The sequence below is a fragment of the Cupressus sempervirens genome, chromosome 4 (genome assembly GCF_028749045.1).
Source record: "Cupressus sempervirens isolate cs-2001-9-10 chromosome 4, ASM2874904v1, whole genome shotgun sequence".
Lineage (NCBI taxonomy): Eukaryota > Viridiplantae > Streptophyta > Pinopsida > Cupressales > Cupressaceae > Cupressus > Cupressus sempervirens.
The window spans coordinates 767,516,140-767,539,509 of NC_143121.1; the positions used below are offsets into that span (position 1 = coordinate 767,516,140).

Consider the following 23,370-nt stretch of genomic DNA (forward strand, 5'->3'; position numbering starts at 1 on the left):
CTCTAACAGGGAACTTATATATCAATATATTATCTAGTGGGTATCATCCCCATCGGGGTTTTCCTTTGGCTAGGGTTTCCCCAGTTAACAAAATATGGTGTTATGAGTTATCTTTGTGCATGATTACTATTATTTTTCAACATTACTTAATTACTTTGTTATATATGGTTTAAAATAACAAATAATATCAATTTGATGACTAAAGTTTGTAGATTATTGATTCACCCCGTACCCCTCACTCTTAGTAATTCCTATTTCTAATAGATACAACATCTCTTAATCTTCCTAATCCAAATCTTATTATTCCTAATATGATGCCTAATTCTCCATCTATTAATTCTTCTTGTTCCCATACTTATGATGGACTTCATGCTATAGTTCAGGATGAAAATGTGCAAGATATCTTTGATTTACCTTCTCCTCTAATTCATGATGATATTAAAGGAAGGGGTAAAGATACTTCTTCCAAACCTATTATTCTATCTTATACAACCTTTACTTATGAACATGACAAATAATTACCTCTGATAGAAGATTTACATGATATGTACACTAAAAGATATAATCTGATAACTAAACAAGGTTATAGAGGCTTAGTGCTTGGAGTTAATGAACATGGTATTAAGTATCCAGTTCATATACCTAGTAAACTAGATTTGCATGGTGTTGGTTGTTTGAAATCTCAAGTTAAGGTGGGTGATGTTAATTATTTTCCTTCTCTTCATAAACTTCTCCCTACACCTACTTTAGATAACTCTAATATTCTTCAAGAGGTGGCTAAACAAGTGTTTATTGAATTGATGAATTTCAAAAAAGAAATCTTTAAACCTATGCCGAAAGATGTCTTATCCAAGTAAAAATGTCCTTTTCATTATTTTAATTTTTAGGGTCTTGTTGATAATATCTCTTTCTTTGAGGATCATTTTTCCATAAGTGACATATCCTTTTCATAATTATCTATACGCTTGGATTTAAGGGTCAATATCCCTTGTTAAGAATATGGTATAAATTGTTGTTAAATAGGATATGTCCTTGCCTTGTAAAGTAGGTATCCTCTTCCCATTCCTTATCATGTCTCGTAGACAACCGCAATAAGGATGGAAGCATATATAGCATCTCCCTTGTGCTATAGTTATTTATTTTATGCTAAATCTTGGAAGGTAACACAGAAGTTGCTAAATCCTAAAGTGACACACATTTTTAAATTTTTTTAATATAGACGCTAAATCCTCTTAAAGTAACACACTCAATTTGCTAAATCTTGAATGGACATGCACTGTAAAATCCTCTAAAGGTAACACACATAAGTTTGTAAATCCTGAAGAAGTACAAGTATTTTAATATTTAATATGCTAAGTCTTCTAAAGGTAATGTACATAAGTTGCTAAATCCTAAGGATACACTCATTTCATATTCAAAGTGATACAAGAAGGTGGATCTATGGATATTCCAGAAGCCATCAAAAGATGCATTGAAATATATGTTATTTATAGTATTTCTCTTGTCTTTCTTATGTAATCATTTATGTTTTTATGGAAATTTTCCAAATATGATATTAGTATGAGAAATATTTCTTAGGGAGGTTTCTTGTGCTAGTTGATTTGGGTTTGTTTAGTACTAACCATATCTTTTGTGTTTTCTCAGTGTTCATTTTGTTTTCATACTCTTGTACATGTATGTTGAGATAGAATCCTTAGATTGGGGGCTTGTATTCTTAGTTAAGTGTTATTTTATCTCGTGGAAAATCTACTTGGATCTCTTCTTTCTTCTCCTTTAGCAAGAGTTTGCATTGAATTCATACTCTGGCTAAAGTGGGGGCCAAATATATCATCCTAAAATGGAAGCACTTCCATGTTAAGAGTGTTTATCCCTTTGAGTAAGTGGTATGGGGTCATGTCAAGAACCTTAAATGGGTCTTTGTATGGATCTAGTTGTTTTCCCCCTGATCTCTCTCTCTCTCTCTCTCTCTCTCTCTCTCTCTCTCTCTCTCTCTCTCTCTCTCTCTCTCTCTCTCTCTCTCTCTCTCTCTATCTCTCTCTCTCTCTCCAACCTATTTCTGACAAATTTCTCTATGAAATTGAAAACATTGACTTTTTGGGTCAAGGATGACCTTTTAGGTCAAGGTCAACCTCAACCTTGACATAGCTTAAGGATGACCTCAACCTTGACCTCGGATACGGTCAACCTCATCCTTGACCCCATGTCCATTTTTCATTTTTTTGAGGTTTTAGGACATCGAGCTTTAGAAAGTTTCATTTTCCCACTTCTAGTTTAGCTGTTTCAGGTTTCAAAATGGTAGACTCTTAAATTGCATTTAATCTAGGTCCATTTCTAGGGGTTAAGGTTAATTTTGATTTAATGTTCCCATGTCAGCCTTCTCTAGGAGTTTGTTCCCTAGATCTCTATATAAGGAAGCCCTCTTGCCTAATTTGGATTTAATGCTCCCATGTCAGCCTTCTCTGGGAGTTTTTTCCCTAGATCTCTATATAAGGAAGCCCTCTTGCCTCATTTTATGATCCATGATTCATAAGCTCATCCACAATCTATGAGCGAAGTTATTATCTATTGGAATTCTTTAGAATAACTTAGAGGGAGGTGAATCAGTTATCAAAGGTTCAGATGTACTATTAATTTTTTCACAACATAGTGAAACCATATCCATAAAACATATTCATGCATGCATCCATTAGATCATACAATTACTTGAACTTTTAGATTACTATTCTAGATCAAAACAACTTTGCAAAAATGTAAACAAGAAACATAATAGATTCAATAACACATTTGATAGTAAGATTTTACATGGAAACCCAATTTAGGAAAAACCACGAGTAACATGCTACTCATCCTCACTCGTCTCAAGTGATACCCTATGAAAGGCCAACCTGTTAAAGGTTACAATACCCACTATTAAATGTGGTATGGTTAGAGGATTCAAATCACACTACTAGGTGTGAGCCTTTTTTAGAGGACTTTAGATCATTCACTTGGAATGTCACCCAGTTAAAGGATTTTAAAATCACTGCTAGGTCAACCTTAATCCAATAGTACAAAAAAACAATATATCACTAAATAAACTACTTAAAGTTGTGAATATATGACCAATTTTGATCACATGACCATTGGTAGTTTATTTCTGGTCATTAATATGACAACCAAATTCATGACTAAACTATTTTAATCATTAATTTGGTTATTGAATTAACATTGATTTGATCATTGATATAGTTGTTGATTTTTATTAAATGGTAGTTTATTTGGCTATTTATTTGGCGATTTATTTGGTGGCATATTTAGTAGTTGATTGTTATTAAATAGTAGTTTATTTGGTAGTATATTTTGTAGTTGATTTTGTAATATATTGGGTAGTTGATTTGGTAGCATATGTGGTAGTTGACTTGGTAGCATATTTGGTATTTAATTTGGTAGTCAAATTGGTAGTATATTTAGTAGTTGATTTGGTAGTTGATTTGGTAGTTGATTTAGTAGTTGACTAGTCATTTATTTGATAGCTAATTTGGCAATTTCTTTGTTCATTTTCATTTATTAGTACTAAATATAATTATGAAATGAGTAATTGATTGAATACCATAAATTTTAAAATCCAAAAAAAAATGATATTAGAGTTGACTAAAACATTAAAGTAAATGAAAATACTATACACATGATCAACACAAATTAAAAGATTAATTCAATATCATGATGAATGAAAATATTATACACATGATGAATACAAATTAAAAGATTAATTCAATATCATGATTAATGAAAATATTAGACATGAACAACACTAAAATTAAAAGAATGACTCAATATCATGATTACAAAAAAAAAGGTAACTTGGGATTAAAAGATTAATGCAAATAAATATAAGTAATAAAATATCAAATTGGTCTAAAGAGTATACATGTAAATATGATAAAAAGTGTCAAAGTTGTTGAATATTTTCCAACTCTTTCAAATACACCTCGATAATTAGAGTATATTTAAACAACACTTTTAGAATACTGCAATAGAAAGCAATGAGTCAAATTTTCTAACAAATAACACATTAATGTGATCATATTTCCACAATCCATAATAGTTATGCTACTTAGTTTTTGGATTAGATTGCGTAAAGATTTTTACCATCAACATTTCGTATCACACTCTGTGATCCAACATCAGGATGAGAAAGCAAGAGATGTAAACCAATATTTACAAACATAGTGTGATTTGAAACATTGATGGTAAAAATCTTTGCACAATCTAATCCACAAACTAAGTAGCATAAATAACACATTGATCAACTATGTAATTTTCTCCAAATACTTTAGTGGCCACCATGTGAAAGTTCCCTATTTCTCTTTGAGATGAACAACTCCATCTATTTTATCTTCATAAGAAAGTAGTACATTACTTGTGACTATTATAATGTTTACATTGGCATATCTAGTTCCATTCAAGGAGTGAATAATCCCAATACCAGAAACACGACCATCATATGGATCTAAAACTTTAACTTTATCCCCTTCTTTGAGTTTACCAAAATTTCTACAAAAATAAAACAAAATAACATATTAGATTACATGGGTAATGAAAGGCCAAAAATATAAAATGCAATAGTATGAACTAGACTTAACTCATCGATAGAGCCTCTTACCTTATATGAATTCATAAAACACAACAACAATATTTTTTTAAATGTAAGCTTTGGGAATCACAGACTAATGTTTACATATAACAACTAGGTTGTCAGATAGTTATGTTCTAGTTACATCCACTCAAGTTCTCAAGTAACTATTGTGTTGCATTAGGTGTAGTATGTATTGTACTTACACCCTAACAAGGGATTGAGGATTAAATCATGTTCTAATGGTGGTGTTTTTAGCTAACATGCTAGGGTATGTGCCGTATTGATTATAGTACATTTATCCTTACATTGCCACAACATTTAAGAGCTAATTCCATTTCACTCTATGCACTTATGGTCAGGGGTAATACCCTAAAGGTTAAATGCAAAAGGGGATAACAATCCTAGTCAAAATAGATATTAGGGGTTCCTAGAGTTACAAAACTTCTAGGTTTGCAATGATTTAATTAATTAGCCTTAGGCATTATGCATTTATTATAATTTCAATTCGGCTCCATATCTCTATAAGGCATAAAATTGTACTCCTAGAAGACATTGAGTTCAAAGTACTCATTATAAATCTTTATTGAAATGGGTTCAAAAAATGGTTAGATTAATGAAAAGGATGCATAGCTAAATGATTATCCATATCAAACTCCAATATATTTTAATTACATTTTGCATTCTATCATATATCTATAGCATTTTTACATACATAGTTGGATCATATCATATAACCTCATTTCTTGCTCATGTCAATTTTCATACTTCAAGTACAAAAAACTTAAATGAATAATTCATATGTAATTGATTTACCTACTTTCACAATATAACTTATATATAAAATATTTTTCATTCATTCCCTATCAAATATTGCCTATATTGGTGAATATTATTAACGTATATAATATATAGAGTTCTATCACACATAACAAATACACTATTCTAACAATTATCCTTTTAACATCTATTTTAGTTGAATAATATAAAAATTCAATAGTTAAGCTATTCTACCCTATTTCTAATATATAATATTATAATAATATACTAACCTCTATTTACTAACAATTTCACTATTAGTCAAATGTTAACTAACTAATTTACTAATTAACCACTAACTACCACTAACAACTATTTTCTAAATTATTGAAGTAACAAAATTACTAATAACTACATATTACTTTACCATTTTATTGATTTACCTATACCACTTATTAAATCACCCATAACTAAAATCTAACTAAATTTACTAACCTACCAACTAACTACTAATTAATAAACATGCTACTAAATAATAAATAAATAACAAACCTTACCCTAACCAGTAACTAATTTTCCAATCATACTAACTATCTTACTACCCTATTTACTAACATACATCCTAATTATTCAGAATTCCCTAGGCCCTAACTACCCAATGTGGCCCCTAATCTATTACCATTCCCACTAATTCCCTACCCACCAAACTCCATGTACCCCTGTCTACTTCCCTCCATGCACTTGGAGGTAGCATGAGTTACTCTTGTCCTAGGACAGGGTGTAGACGGTGGTCAGAAGGAGTTGGTGGAGAGAGGGCCGCCGACCCAAAGGGGCCCATCTCCTATTTTAATTTTAATTTTTTTGCATTTAGTAAATATATCTATCTATATATACATATATATATACATGTCTATATATAAATATATATACATATACATATACATATATATATACATATCTATATATATGTATATATATACACATATATATATACATATATATATACACACACACACACACACATATATATATACATATATATGTGTGTGTATATATATACATATGTATACATATGTACACACACACACACACACACATATATATATATGTGTGTGTGTGTGTATGTATGTATGTATGTATGTATGTATGTATGTATGTATGTGTGTGTGTATATATATATATATATATAAACTCTTTCCCCCCATGCTAGAGAAGAGGGAAAGTGAAGCTAAGAAGAAACTAAACATATCCTAAAAATACATAAACGTTATGCTCTGAATGTGATTTATAAAATATGTCTAGACCTTTAACCATATTTTCATACAATACTTTTCTATTATTGGCTACTATATTTTTCTTTGTCAACATACTTGTGCATGACTATTGCTGTTATAAATATATCTTTGTTTAGAGTTCACCAAACAATCTACTACTACTATTGAATTGTGATTTTCACTTAGCATCAACATTAGTTAGTATGATGATTGTAAAATTGTGATGTGGTTCTTGTTCTAACTGCCATTTCTAACACACCTATTTTCCCTCATTCATGCTCCAACATACCATCTAATTATTCTAAAACTAACTACATGAATGGTGATGTCCTGATCTAAAATTTTGACTAGAGCCTAGAATGCTGAAATTGTTGGGTAATATCATGGCAATGAGCTTAATATGTGATGAGTTAGCTACTAACAATTATGACTGCATTGCTCCAACAATTTTTTGTTAGATCTTTGTTTTTGAATTAAGAGATACATCTTGTAGGTAACTAAAATGTGTGTTGCTATATAACTATCAGCTATGGATGTTCAAAAATCACTAATGGTACTACTGCCTAAATTTTTTGAATTTTAAATCTCTGGTTGTAGAGAACTAAATTGTTTTGGACAACACAACAAGCATCATTATATAGAGCAAAAAGTTTGTTACCAAACTAATCAGAGGTGCCTAAACAATAGTCCACATTTGCAACAATATAGTGGATTTTTTGGATTAGGGCTAAGTCTTGAGACTTCATCTATTATTGATCAGCAGCAACATCAATTCTAGAATTTCACTACCCAAGCTTATTAAACTCATTGAGGCTTCCTTCTATTAAGAGTATTAAGAGTATATCAATCTATAGAGAATTGATATGTCTCTGAATCATTTTTCTTAATAGAATGTTTTTCCATTTGATCACCACAAGCATAATTGCCTACTATCAACCCAACATCATACTACTTGTAAATAATCTTTACATGTTGATACATTAGGTTTCTTAAAAACATTGTGGTGGACATAGTAATATCTTGCATTGTGATACTAGCTCTAGAATCTTAGTAGAAGACAAAGATGAACAAGCATTAGTCCTTTCCCTTATTTTCTCAAGAGACCCACTTCATCCAATTGGCTCCGACTGGGGAATATGTACTGCAAAGTGCATAGAGAATCCAACATATCTGGTTAAGCAAGTGCCTTAAGCATTGGGTTACGGAGTCTAGACCAAAGATCAATGAGAAAATGCATACAGGGAGGGTGGAGGGGAGTAGGGTACACTGAAACAAAGTGAGATAAAACAACTACAACTAACTAAGCAAGGAAGGACTATGCTAGACACACCAAAATTGGAAAGAAAACCTATTTACAAAGGTGAGGAGATCCCACTAGCAGAACCCAAAGCTGAGAAAAATTCATATGTGGCCATTTATAGGAAGAGAGAAATATGAACCTTTCTGGCAAAGAGGAGAATGCTTTACCAGATTGTAGCAACATTGATATCCTCTGGCCACCTCTTTACTACTGAGTTTGATTCCAAGAGCAATCTGTAACATAGTGACCAATAGAACCTTGTCAAATAGCCATGCCTCATCATATACTTCTGATTGCTCTATATTTATCTGCATACTATCTTTCACGTGCTCTATCCTATTTTGTGAAGAAGAAAACTGATTGGACTCTTAAAACATCACTGAATCATACTTACCTCTGTTATCATCAACTTTGTCACTTATAACAAAGATATCAATAATCAAATCCAGACTGGCAAGATATTCAAGCAATTCCAAATGCACTGCTTGAAAACACTCACGTCTATTTACAACATTATAACTCTCAACGAAGATATCACCTTTCAAATCAGAATGAACATAACTAGAAAATTGAACAGCTTTTGGAAGTGAACTAGCATCATACCAATCACAGGCTCTATCATTAGCAACTTTAGATTTCAAAATGGGGTTGAAATTGAAGGTTTCTCCATTTGCTACAGCGTACATCCAGATTGAGACATTTTCTTCATTTTCTACAGCAAGATTTTCATTTGAATTCACAATTTCAATATCTAGATTAATTATGGAACAGGACTCACATATGATTGGCACCATAACTTGATTAGATTTTATTTCAAGATTAGAAAAATCTTCATTTATTTCTCCGTCTTGCTGCAATACTTTATTTACATGTTCAAAATCTGTTGTCACATTGATTTCTCCAACATTATTTTCAATAAGCTGGATATCTTTTTCACCCACACACAATTGATTAGCAACATCCTGCATTGTATCATCTTCAAAGAAAAATGTTTCAAGAGTATGATCTTTATCAGTCATAGTGAAAAAGGAATCGTCATTATTATGTTCTTCCATAGCATTAAAAATTCCATTTTCAAAAATTCCATTAGCCTTAGAATAGTTTTCAGGAAAACAATCATCCACATTCTTTTCAATTGATTCACATCTTTCATCAACACAAGGAAATGAAAACATAGATACATTTTCAATTTTTTTTACCTTTTCTTCATGATCTTCAAGAATATCCATAGGCTGGAAATGTTCTTTTTGCCGGTGCCTCCTCCAAAATAATTCATTATCACTTTCATCCATCTCATAAGAAGTTACATTCTCAGACTTAGTATGATGACCACTAAAACATAATGCAGCCAGCACATTTGTTTCAAGATAATTTCCAGGAAGACAACAATTTGAAGCATGATCCCCATTTATTTCTCTTTCAATTTTTCTTATCAATTCTTTGACCATATTTTCAGATTTGACAAAACATGTTTCCACTTTTTCTTCAAGACACATAGATTCTAATATAGTATCGTCACAAACCTTTGCAACTTGAATATCAGTTTCGCAAAATTTTTCAATGGAACTCAACTCTTCATGTTTTTCATTAACTATCTGATTATTCTCATTAGAGACTTCATGCAAAGGTTTACCTTTATTTTTTTCAAATCTGAAACTTTTAAAATCAGAGGTAAATGAAGGTATGAAAGGAAATTCTTTGTCAACTGTTCTTACCAATTCTTCATCATTGAGAAGGCTGTCATCATTCACTGAAAGTTGTGCTTCTGGGAAACTAGGCTTCTCTTGTTGTTCAGAACTCAAACCATTGGTTGATATGATCTCTTCATTCTGCGTATTGATTCTATCCACCTTAGGAATTCTTTTTGCAACTTCAATGATTTCAGCATGCTGGACAAAAATTGATTCTTTCGTTTGCAGTTCTAAGAGTGGCTCTAGATTCATACTTACTACATCAGGCTTAGTATTAGGAGAACAAGTCTCTTTTCCAACCTTAAATGATGACTCTAAAGGTGTAACTAATGAATCCACAAGAAATATTGTTGAGAAGCAAGGAATAGTAACAACCTTTTCTTCTTCTTGTGATGGTTCGGGCTGAAAATGCTTTTCATGTTGATTACTTTCTTCATGCTAATGGCTCATCCATGGTAACACTGAGGATGAAGAAAATTTAGGCTCTCTTAAAGTAGTGAAGATGGGAGGAGATAAAGCATCCTTTTTAGAATTTGCATCAGTGCTTTTTTTTCTGAACTCCTGGAGAACATAGAATCTCTTTTCAATCAGCTTCCAAAATTCTCTAGACCGATGGTCTTGAGCTATACTCAAGTTATTTCTTGTGGCATAACTAATACTCTCTTTAAATTTACTCCAGAGTTGTTGAAGCATAGGATCATCATCAATCATAATCTCTTCAACAGATGGTGAAAGTCTCTTTTTATATTTTAAATCATTTCTCATAGGAATCTAACCTTGATACATTTCTTGATATTATTTGCACAACAGAGTAATAGAAATCTGAATCAAATTTATGGAAAGATAATGATGTTACCTCGATCATGAGCAACCAATTTTCTAGCAAGTTCTTCAAAAATTTGTTCTAATAGGCATGATCTTTTTACAACGGAGTCGCCAATCTCTGAGTAGCAGAGAAAATGAATATGTAGCTTGAAAAACCAAAGTATTCTTCCACTTAGTCACCAAAAATATTAGCTAGGAACCTAAATGATAAGAACTTTCAAATCTTTCAAACTCTAATATATAATAGGTTCTTTTAAAGACACATAGTCCCCAACCTCAAGAAGAGATAACAATAATAAAACTAAGAAAACAATCTCTGGCACTGATCTTCTTGTCCAACTCCCTAGCAGAGTCACCAAAAATCTGTTGGTAAATAGATTGTCCTTTTAAATAAACTCTCCAAATGCCCAATTCTGAAAGAACAGTTATATGCCAACAGTTGGATAATCTATCATGAGATTGATAGATTTCCTCTGAATTGGAAGGTACAACTCCCTTATGGAATGATATGCAATGAATTTTTTTTATTGCCTAAACTAATTGGGTGTGTTCTTAACCCGAGAATGAAAGAGGAAAACTGAGTCAATCCTAGCAAGATTAACTCAGGCAAAATTTAGATCCTAAACCTAACCAACTTCAAGGACTCACACATCTTATGACTCCTCGGCATTGGTGATGCAATAATGTTGTTAGTTATGCAAATACAACAACATGAAATTAAAAAGAAGATTAAACATCTGAAACTTTGCAACATGAACAGATGAAAGTACTCTGATCTATCACCCATTTGCCATTTAGCTGAGAATGAAAGAAAGTGCTCAAGACTGATTATAAAAATACTTCGATTGGAAGTAATCAGAAAAGTGATGCCTAAATGCTTTGATTCATAACAAAAGCTTTCTTGTTTTGAACACAACAAACATAATATTCGGATTACATTTGCTTACAATCTACAGCCAAATCTATTACAAAGAACCAAAATATCCATCTCTAATGCATGAATGAAAATGCAGAAAATTGAATGCTCTTCCCTCTACTCCAGCTCTCTGACTATATGCAGAAGAAGTAAAACCTATATGCAATGCAATAAAATATCTAAACTAAAATGCCCTCTCTTCTATTCTAGCTCTCTGACTGTCTGCAGTCAAGAAGAAGACCTTCCCATGGAAAAGAATTTACAATAAATAGATCTTCTTCTCTAACTATTCGGTTCACCTTCAAGTGACTTTACAGTTCTCACATGATGACCTTTGATTTCATGACTGCTTCTTTCTAATTCCCCTTTTTCTATTTGTCTTTCCAGATTCTCTAGTTATTACAAATGATCAATCCCTTTTTTTAGAATTGAAGAAAAACCAACATCTGTGGATTCTTGATTAATTTTACAACTCTAAATTGTCAAGGCCATCAGTCTAGGAAGCAATTTGTAGAGATCCTCTGCAAATTTCAACAAGGAATCTTGGTGACCCGACCCATTCTTAGAATCTCTCCCCAAAGCAAACCATTACCGAACCAGTCCCTGCATTATGGTCTACTGCATACTCTGCTCTTACCAAACCTAATTTGACACCAACACCATATGAAGCATCATGCCCAACTCATCGAAAGAACTCTATTGGGTTTCCTTTCACATCTTTTGAGATACCCAAGTCTGTCCCATATTCAATAAATGCATATGCATGTGTCTTTGTTACTGGCAATCGAAGTTCTGCTGTAAGCTCAAGAACATTTCTACATGCTCTGAGTTCTCCCATGTTATAATCCCTTATAGAGTAGGGGTCACCTAATGTAAAAGCATCATAGCTAGGAAGGTCCACAACATAGCCTCCATAACGCCCATGAAAAACCATCACTGGAGGTGGACCTTCTCCATTTTGCACTTTTTAAAGTTGGATGAAGTGGGTCATATTCATTAGGTGCTGATAAAAAAAAAAAGGAATTTGCTACCAATTCCTAAACCTTGGTCCATCTGGAAAAGATCCCTAACACCGACAGGAGTTCCATTATCAAATACAGTGTTGTCTCATGTAATATTTGTTTGCAGAAAGGCCATGCGATCGATACCAGTACCACTCAATGCTGTTGGAGGTCCATTCATGGTCAGTGCCCCATTTGGCAAAGCACGAGCTCCACTGGTGCATATAATACTAGTCTCATCGCGGGTTGTGATTTCTTCAATCACTCCTCCATAGGTGAATTTACTTTCATGACTAAAGTTCTTTGAGATATTTGCTTTAAAGCCTGCTCGATCAACCCAAATTGCTGGAACTTCTTCAAGACCTGGACCCTCAGTAAACATAGGACATAGTTTATGACTATTAAAATAGTTAGCATGAAAAAAGTGATTGCGAGCATATCTATGCTGCTCCCCTGCTGCACTGAAAATGTCTGCAGCTGTGCGAGAATGCAGTTAGTGATGATTGTGCATGCAAATATTGGCATTATCCACATAAGCACCTTCATATCATCTAGATCCGCCATTGCCTGTGCTCAATTCTAAATGTTATCAGTGTGTAAGCCAATTTCACCAAAGAAAATTGCAACTCCATTTACCACAAGACCTTCGACTTTTTTTTTAAAAATTCTGAAACAACAATTGCATGAGCCGTAGAAATGACCCAATTGCTCCATTCGACTTGCTCGGTTCTTGAAAGCTTGTAATACCATGGAGTGATCATCTTTGATGTATTATAAAAAATTTTGCACATAAAAATGCCTCCAATCATGGAAGTGAACAAAAGAAACAGCTATGCCATTGAATAATCTCCAAGGAACAACTTTGTTTGGTACCGATTACTCTTGAATATGTTGTTGATGAAATAGGTTACTCTAACAGATATACGAGTGAGAATACATAATCCTTCTGATAACCCATCTATTGCCTCACAAATTCCTTTCAAATATTCAAAAATCAACCTCCCAAAGGCTTCGATCAACCTGCCAAATCCTCTTCGAACATTCAAAAATCCATCCTACTTCATTTAATCCTTTCATTTAATGCCACAGCTGTTATTCTCTTTCTCTCAAAAGCATTCATCAACACAATCTTAGAGAATGACTCAGCTTTAGACTTTAATAACATGTACTTTTCTTCAATCATATCAGGTATCAAAAATTCTGCAATAACGTAATAGTTGCCTTTGGAAAAGGCCGTGAACTCACTTATTCCAGCAGATTCATGGCATATGTTTATTGTTTGGACCTTGCTCAAAACTATAAACAATCTAAGATGTGATTCAATCTGTGACTGTCTATACTCTGTTGCTGAAAGCCATGTTGGCACATATGCATTCATTTAGTATAAGAAAGGTTTCAACAACTGAATGCACAAAGAATAAAATCTGAAACTTCCAAAACCAATTCTGTCAATGTGTTATCCATATGTATTCTTTCTTAATGCTCGAAAATCATAATCCCCAGCCATTCTTCTACTAAAAAGATCATTGATTGAAAGATCAAAACCTTTGCCAGATTGGGGGCTACGACCTACCCAATTAATGAGACCTTGAAAATGTCCCACATGGCTTAAAACAACATGGCAAATGAAGGGAAACCTGGCAAAGATTACCTACCTATAAAGACTTAGACCTAGACACTAGACTGACTTGATGACTATATGACTCAATATTGCCAAAAAAATGGGTGACTTAAAGTCAAGCAACACATTGAATAAAGGCTTCCTATATTATATTACTTATTTGTATTCTTTCTTATCATCTATGTTATCATTCTATAGCTTAAAGACACAAATAAAGATTAATTATATGGATATTAGAATTTTATTCAGTGTAATTTCCACATCTCAAAATTCCTGGCGCTACTTTAAATCCATCCATAAGCTACAATTTTTGTAGCCATTGTTGTTAAAAAAGGAGCATAAATACTAGGATGGGGAGAAGGAGGTAGAATGGCACCATGTAAGGTCCACTAGGCTGATGCAGCTACAACTACTATAGCTACATTTGTCTCATCACTAAGAGAATGTGCATGATCCCTATACTTGAATGTTTTGGATCTCCGATTGTGGCACTAATGACTCCTGACACCAACCCAAGCCAATATCTAGTAGCTATCTATGTTGCAACAACATGTGCTAGGTGATGCATAATTGTCGATGTGGGAAGATCCCATGGTAAGAGTTGACCATTTGGAGTAGATCAATGAGAAATGAATCCAAGGATACATCTAAAACTTTCAAAATTGGTGTATGCTAGATACAAATGTGGCATACTAGGTAAAGGGAGAAAAAATTTAGGTACTAAAGGGATTTTGAATGTTAGTCTACATCTACCTAGTCAAATTGGATGATGAACCATTGGCATTCAAAATACTCATTGCTAAAAATTTATGAGCCAAATAAGATTCATTTTATTTACATTTAATGGAGTTGGGAACATTTTCGAAGTTTCTTGTCTCAACATGTTGTACTAGCACATGTCTTGGATAACCTAACACAAGGGCAAAAGATTGGAGTTTTCTAGAAAGATAGTTTGAGCTGCTATCCAGTTCACTAGATAAGTTCTTGATGACATACATAGAAAATTAAGATCTCAAAATACAATCATGTTATATTTGTATCAAAGGAAAATTGGTAGAAAATTAGGATTCCAAGGCTAAAAGTCCCTTATCAAATGTATTATTGAAAAATTGCAAATAATTCATGATAAGACTACCAAATAGAATGTGAAACATAGTCACATGCCAAAGGTAAAGAAGAGCATCAAGATTCATTAACAGTAAAGAGATATAGTGACAGATTGTAAGATATAGTAAAACAAAACTCTTGAGAATGTTAACAATAACATGAGTTCACAATGAGGGTTTATTAGTTCACTCACCTCTAGGCCTCCATGTTCCTTCCCAACCATTCAAACACATCCCTCAGGGTCTGCTCACACTAACTAATCCTCATTTGGTTAGGGTACTTGATCATACTTGAGCTCATATCTTGAAGCCACCATTTTTTGCATAAATTGGATAGATCATCTTCCAAGCTAGTTTCTCCAGCTTTCAATAGATCATCTATGCCTGCAAATGTGACCTGTCTCCTACATAAAATGCATGTACCATTTTATGGGCTTCGATCCAACTACATCAAGCGATCTTCTTGATTCCTCTATTTCTCATCAATATTCTTAACATTTGAACCTCACTACATCTATACACTTCTATGCAAATGTTTGAAAGAACATAAATTGTAGGATTCTTATGATCAAATTTAAAAATCAGCATCATTATAAATTTTCTTGAGCCTACATTTGAAAGAGATATGTAGGTATGAAGAAAACATATCTACACAACCACCACAAATTTAATTCACATCTTAATGATAGTCTTAAAGTATCCTCAATATAGCCAACGTAGGCAAGAAGGTTCACTATACACATAAGATGATGAACTATAGCTATAATGTGATAAATATTACTCATATGGTTGAATTATATTCAACCCTCATCCAAAAAACATGCATGGTTGTAGGCAAACAGAGCACAATATGTGGATATGTTCTAAAGAGCTTCATTAATTCTAAATATTTGAGAGAATTCTCAAAAAAATTATTTTTTGTATATCCTCTAGCACTAACATTCCATTTATTTGAGACATTTTGTCAAATACATCACGTGCCCTGTTTATGCTTCCACATTTTGCATGCATATATAGTAGGGTATTCAAAACTTCTGAATCTAATAACTTCCCATTTTTAATTATGTTTTGGTGGATGCCCAATCCTTGTTTCAAAGCTCCCATTTTAGCATGGGCTACAACTGACTAGGTAGTGTAACCAATCATCAGTTGTAAAGGATTTGATTGCATGAGATAGAGAGGAATTGGGATTGAGCTCTAGTATGCTTCAAACTAATCTATAGAGAAGAGTTTAGAACAACCTCAAGTGAGGGGTGATGGTTGAGTACCAAGTGGTTATAGTGACTTTGGCTATAGATAGATTGACCTCAACTGGATTCACATAAATGGTTATGAGTCCAATGATAGAACCAGTGCATCACATAAATTGATGCTCAATTCATAGTCATATAGGGCTCCTTAACTTATTGATTGACATATCTAGATAGGGTTTTTAGAAGGATGCTAGTGAGGGTTGTATAGTCTAGTTCTTCAAAAGTTTTGAAAGCCTTTTCAACAAACCCATTTTGCGCATATCTCACAATCATGGCAATCAATGGGATGGCATCTTTTTTAGGCATTCTACAAAACAATTCCCATGCCTATGCCTCCACATTTGCACACATGTTTAGTAGGGCACTAAAAATAGAAATCTCTAACAAAAATATACTCGTAATAAACTTGATAGATATTCATACCCTATTCCAAAGCTCCAATTTGATTGCAAGTAGTGAGAATGGATGTGAATTTTGATGAGTGTCTCTTTACACCATCCAATTGCATGTATTTAAAATATTCTAGCACTTTTTGACAAAGCTCATTTTCTGCATATCCTTCTACCATTGCTATCCATAAGACCACATTTCTTTGAGGCATTTTGTCAAATAGTTCATGCACCTTGTGTATCCTTCTATATTTTGCATGCATGTCTACCAGGGCACATATAACTACAACATTGAACAAAATCCCTCTTCAATTACACTTTGTTGGATGCATGTGCCTTGTTTCAAAAATCACATTTTGGAATAGGTTACGAGCAGTCTGAGTTGAAACCTCTCAGTGAAAGACTATGATTGCCTCATAATGAAACCCTAGAGTCAAGCTATAATGATCATATTAGGACCACCATTGTTTCAATAGATATATTGGTAAACTAAATTGAAATGGTAACAGATATTGCTATTTAGAAAGTGAAATGGGATACCCTAAACTGCAACAAAGAGACATGGCTATATATATGTTGCTTCTTTCTAGTTAACAATTGGACATTTTTCTTGTGTGAAATCTTTGAGCATTATGACTCTTGCTTGTGCTATGTTCATCCCTCTTGATATATATTTAGTATTTTAATTGTACTTTATTATATAGTACAATTAATTATATTTAAATTTCATTATAATCTTATTTTATACTACATTTAGATTTAATTGTGACTAATTTATCAAAGATATTTTATTATAAAATCTATGATATTATTGATTCTTTTGAGGTTGTAAGAATGTATATTTAAATAAGACTTATATATATATATATATATATATTTTAATATACTTATTGACTTTATTATAAATGTATCTCTTATAAATTTTAAGCGATGCATCTATCCTTTTACAAAACACATGGATATCTTTTGAGAATGGGAATGGGAACCCAAAAGCTAGTCTTGAATGCTCTTGAAAATAATTTTTCCATTGATGAGTAAAAAGCTAGTAGTAATGTCGAACAGGTATAAAAATTGAATCAAGAAAGTTTGGTTGAATTTGTAAATACATTTAAATAATAAGTGAGATTCTTTTTACAATAAAGTTATCAATAAAGAATGGATAAATTCAAACCTAATCCAAAAAGGTCTTTGAATGAGGAAGATAATTAGGTTCCTTTATCAATAGAGTTGTGAACATATGTTTACAATAGGAAGAGGGGAGTGATAGGGAGTTCTATGTATAGGTTGCAAGAGATGAAATTCTATATAAGTTAGAGAGAGATGAATTGATATCAAAATAAAGATGAAGGGAGAGATGAAAAAAGAAATAAGAAGAGATGGTAATATAGAGGAATATAGATAGGTATGTAGGTATAGGGAGATGAGAAAGAGGGATAAATATAGATAGAGAGGTGTAGAATAAGTGAAGGAGATATTTATGTGGAGAGGGAGATGAAGAAGTAGGGTCCAAATATATTTTTCTCTTTCTCTAGGAGTTCTAACAAAAATTAGATATTGAATTAGAAAGAGGTGACAAGGCTTTTGTGGGGCTCATAGGTTAGTCAGTTGATGTAATTTTATTATATAACAATCAAATCCATCTTTTATATTGAAGTCTATAAGTATCTATATTGAATGGCAATCAAATCACCAATCTTCTAAATTGAAGTCTACAATATTAGTATTGAATGGAAATCAAAACACCCATCTTGCATATTTAAGAAGTTTGTTTAAGTAAGGATGTGTGTAACCAGTTGTGCAACATGTCTATCTTATCAATGACACAATACTCTGGTTATTCATCATAGGTTTGTACAAATTTTGTGATAAAATGTTCAATCAAAAATATAAATTTTTAAAATTTATTTTAGATATCTCACAACTAAATGTGGATTCCCATACTTATTAATCCAATAAACCATATTCCAATTAATATAAAACAATTAAAGTAATAGTACTTATTAAAGAGATATACAATAAAGGTAGATCATTTAGATTTTTAGATCTATGGGAAAATCAAATTTTATGATTTATCTATATTTAGGGTTGTTTAAATTCCTAAACTAACCTTCTCACATTCCCATTGACCAATTGAAAACATAAATTAACACTTAGATTTGTTACAGAATAAATAAAATATAATTACTAATTAATAGTGCCCATTTTCAAGTTTGTGGATATTTAACATATAATTAATAATTAATAAATCTTATTTAAAAAAAATTGTGTTAATAAAAAAGTTATTTTAACTTGAAATTTAATTTCAAATTTTAAATATAAAATCAAACTAGTTCAATTTTTTTTGAATTTGGGTATGTAATAATATTTTTAATGTATAATATTATTAAAGTTATCTTGAAAAATATCAATTTTCTAAAACAAAAGTTGTATATGGTACAATGAATTTAATTTTTCAAAATATTAATATTTCATTTATATCTCAAATGCATCAATTTTTAAAAAATCAACCTATTTTATTTTGTTTTAAAGCATATTTTTCCTCAACTAAATATTTTTAACTATCATTTATTAAAATCTAAAAACAAAATAATTTCATTTATTTATGTCAAATATATAAACTACTTTATATAAATTAAATATTTATCTTAAATAAAATTATTTCATTCTTTGCAATATCTAAATTTTAAATACAAATATTAGTATGCTTTTAGAAAATCATTTTATAAAATAATTTATTTGAAACTAAATAACAAAATAAAAAATAAATGTTTAATTTTTAGTAAGAAATAATAAATTAATCAATGTTTTAAATTTCAATTATCTATATATTTAAAAATAAATTAAAATAAATATCAACTTGGTTTATTTGTAATAAAAAAAAATGTAAAAATATTGAATTAGATTAAAATTAAAATTTATGTTAATTATTTTTCATATAATATTTTTTTAATCATGTGCATTACTAATTACTTTACATTGAATTTTAAAACACCCTTTTACGTTAAAAGTATAATTTATAAATAATTATATTAAATTTAAAATAAAGATAAAATATGAAACCATATGATAAGTGAGTAGTTGATGAAGAAAAAAGTAACAATTAAATAATAACAGATTTTTAAAACATTTTTTTATCCCTAAGTGTGATGAAGTAAGTGGTTTTATTGACATCACAATGGAAATTGCTACATTGGAGACTGGACTTGTCCAACAAGACAAAATTCAACCAGTCATAATATAAAATGTTGACACTCAAATTTACTTCACTATAAATATGAGCATAGTAAAATGGTTGATGGTAGAAAAAGGAAGCAAATGATCAATGGATGTGGATTCCATATGCATTATTGATTTAAAAACTTAGTGAGGGCATTTCATATGAAGCACGTTCAAAATAAATATGTTTACATGGAAAATTAGTCAAGTGATGTAATATCATCAAAGTTGAAAGTTGAAATAAAATACACTAAGGATTAGGTGATCACATGACATCTGTATGAGCAAACAGAAAGTAAATCCTTACCAAGAGGTGGACCCTAATTTTACAAGAGTGTAGCATCAAGAATAAGTTGAAACCCTAACTCCAAAGGAAACCAAACTCCAAATATATGTAGAGCTTTTCAAATAAGTCAAGTACAAAATGAAAGTGGTCTCTCTTATTTTGGGGTTTTCCCCTACATATCTAATGGTCATGGGCATTTTCCCCCTTAGAAATTTTAACATTTTTTCCAAACAAATCCTCATGCAAGGTGGTATGTGTAATATGAACATTTTTTGTAAATTAATTTATGTTTATTATTATTTTTCCTTATATTATTCATTAATTAATGAAATTTAAATCATAAATATTTATTATTTTTATTATCAACTCATTTTATTTCAAGGATTAATATTTATTAAATAGTGGTTCTCACTATTTACTAAATACTAAAATATATTAAATGTAATGATAATAAAATAATGGTATATTTTAAGATTGTTATTAATGACATTAATGTGATTAATAGAAATTATATATTGTGATCATAAAATACTTAATTAATAATTCATCTTTTTGATGTGTAGAGATAGACTGGGAGTTTTATTTTGAGTGCATAGAGGGTTTTTATTTTCTTTAGCAATTCATAGATAGATTTTGAAAAGTTTGAGTGTAGATTTGGGTGTGTTAGGTTCATTTCTAGTTCAATATTAGTTCAGATGACATTCAAGGAACTTAAATGACAATGATGTATTGATAGGACAAAAATCCCATCGATGAGTAATAAAAGTTATAATTTTTTTTAATGAATGTATTAATATGATAAAAATCCATTGATAATTAATTTAGTCATTTATTTGGGTGACTAATTAGTAGTGACAATTTTTTTAGTCATTTATTTGATCATTTATTTACTCACTTATCTTTTTCTAACCCTATGATTTTAGTCGATGACCAAACTAGTTATTTATTTAGTCATTTATACTTATAAATTATGAAACACTACTATAATTTGATCACTTTTAGTCACGTGACTAAATTTTTTAGTCTTCTAACTAAATGTTTTAGTCATGTGGTCATTTATTTACCAAAATTATACTAGTGATCCAAAGGGTTTACCCTAGACAGGTACAATGATTAGAATGTAACAGTAAGGCTTGATTTGATAAAAAATTACAACTTATACGTAGATTATAGATCTATGTTTCAGTCCTCTATTCTACTTGGTTTTCACATAGTTCAACTATGATAGCTTGTTCACCGTTCAAGCATTCATACTCTTAAACCTTCTTTCTTTTCTTTCCAATAGTAGTCTCTCCTTTTTGGTCACTAAATGAAGCAATACCTTAGACCTCTTGTCTAACTTAGCTTCTCAAATAGGACACCAACCTTGCTTCTGACTAGCCATCTCTATAAATAGAAAATTAAGGTCTTTCATCATTCAACCTCTATCATCCATTTTAGAGTTCGGTAGGATTAGGTAGGATTCAATGAATGTACCCACATTTTCATTTGAGTCCCTTCTAGAAAATTCTCCTTCATTCTTCTTTGAATTCACCTCAAAAAAAATTACCATGAATTTTGTGCAACTCACTCATCATAGTTATCTTCCACACACTTTGCAAAATTCAAGAAAATAAAAAAATTTGGCTCAAACTCATAAAATCTTCTATTTAACATGAATATTGGCTCTCAACATCTATATGTTATCACTTGGCTTCCAAACTATTCATCCACTCATCATCCACTAGATAACTTGGCAAACACTAAAGTTCACTAGTGCTTGGCATCGACTAAACTTTACTCAAGTTACACTATATCACTTAGTCTACACTGAACTTTCACTTTGCTCAGCTCCAATTGATTTTCTACCTAGCTTGCACTATTTTTTCTTAGTACTTACTATCTAATCGATCAAGCTTGGCAGACTCAATTCTTCTTACTTGTTCTTCTAGACTTAGTCAGTGTATCTAACGTTTGTAGCCTTAAGTACATTATCAATGCACTATAATATCATTGTCTTAACTAATCTTTATACTTCTTTTTATTACCATAAATCAACCTTTCCTCTAGGTTCTTTTGTTATCTTGTTTGATCAAAATTGTCTCATCAATCAAAAAAATGATAGTACTCAAAACAACTAAGAATTGTCTTACCAGCAAGCAACAAGTTTGACATCAGTGATAAAAAAATGATCAAACATATTATCATACCTATGTTAATCTATTTTCAACAATATCCCTATTTATCATTGATGGCAAACCAATACCAACAACAATACAGGAAAAATAATCCTATTTTTTATATGCTACAAAACTCTATTATGATCAATAAACAATCAAATCATCCTTACGATTCCCTCTTGATCACTCACTCTTTCTAATAGTTAGGTATCTCTATCCTATTTTGTTCTTATATCTCCCTCAACAATATCTCCATCTTACATGGTAGATGTATGTCTTTCATTCATTTATCCCTCTATAGTTATCATCAGGTACATTATCTATTAGAAATACTTTAGAATAACTAAGAGGGGGGTGAATTAGTTATTCAAGGTCCAAATGTCTTGATAAGAAAAATTCATTAAGTATGGTGAGTCCATTTAACTAACCATGCATCTAAGCTAAACATTCATCGTAGCAAGTTACTGAAAAAATAACATACAAGAATAACACATGAAAAATCAACACATAACATAGTGATTTATGTGGAAATCTAATTTGGGAAAAACCACCAGTAACATGCTACTTAATTCTCACTCTTCTGAAGTGATGCCCTATGAAAGGCCTACCTTGTTAAAGGCTACAACACACTGTTAAACATGACTTGGTTAAAGGATTTCAACCACCCTATTAGAAGTGGGTTTGGTTAAAGGACTTTAGAACATTCACTTGGAATGTCACCATGTTAAATGATTTACAAATGGTTGTTAAACTAACCTAAGTCCATAGGATTTTTCCTAATTGATATAATTGATAAAGAGTAATAATAAGGGCTTTCATATGATACAACTCACAACATAACTTGTAAATTTTAGATCTCAATTCAATTCACAAAACTGCCTAGCTTTTAGTCTTTGTAGCTCTAACAACTTGTCTTCCTTTCAAGATTTGTCTCCTTGAGTCTGCATGCTCATTGTGCCAAT

At 31.3% G+C, this 23,370-nt stretch overlaps 1 pseudogene; it reads right to left on the reverse strand.

Annotated features, from left to right (window-relative positions):
- Positions 1-11,939: 11,939 nt before the first annotated feature.
- Positions 11,940-13,756, reverse strand: LOC149563633 (protein TOC75, chloroplastic pseudogene; annotated as a pseudogene).
- Positions 13,757-23,370: the final 9,614 nt, after the last annotated feature.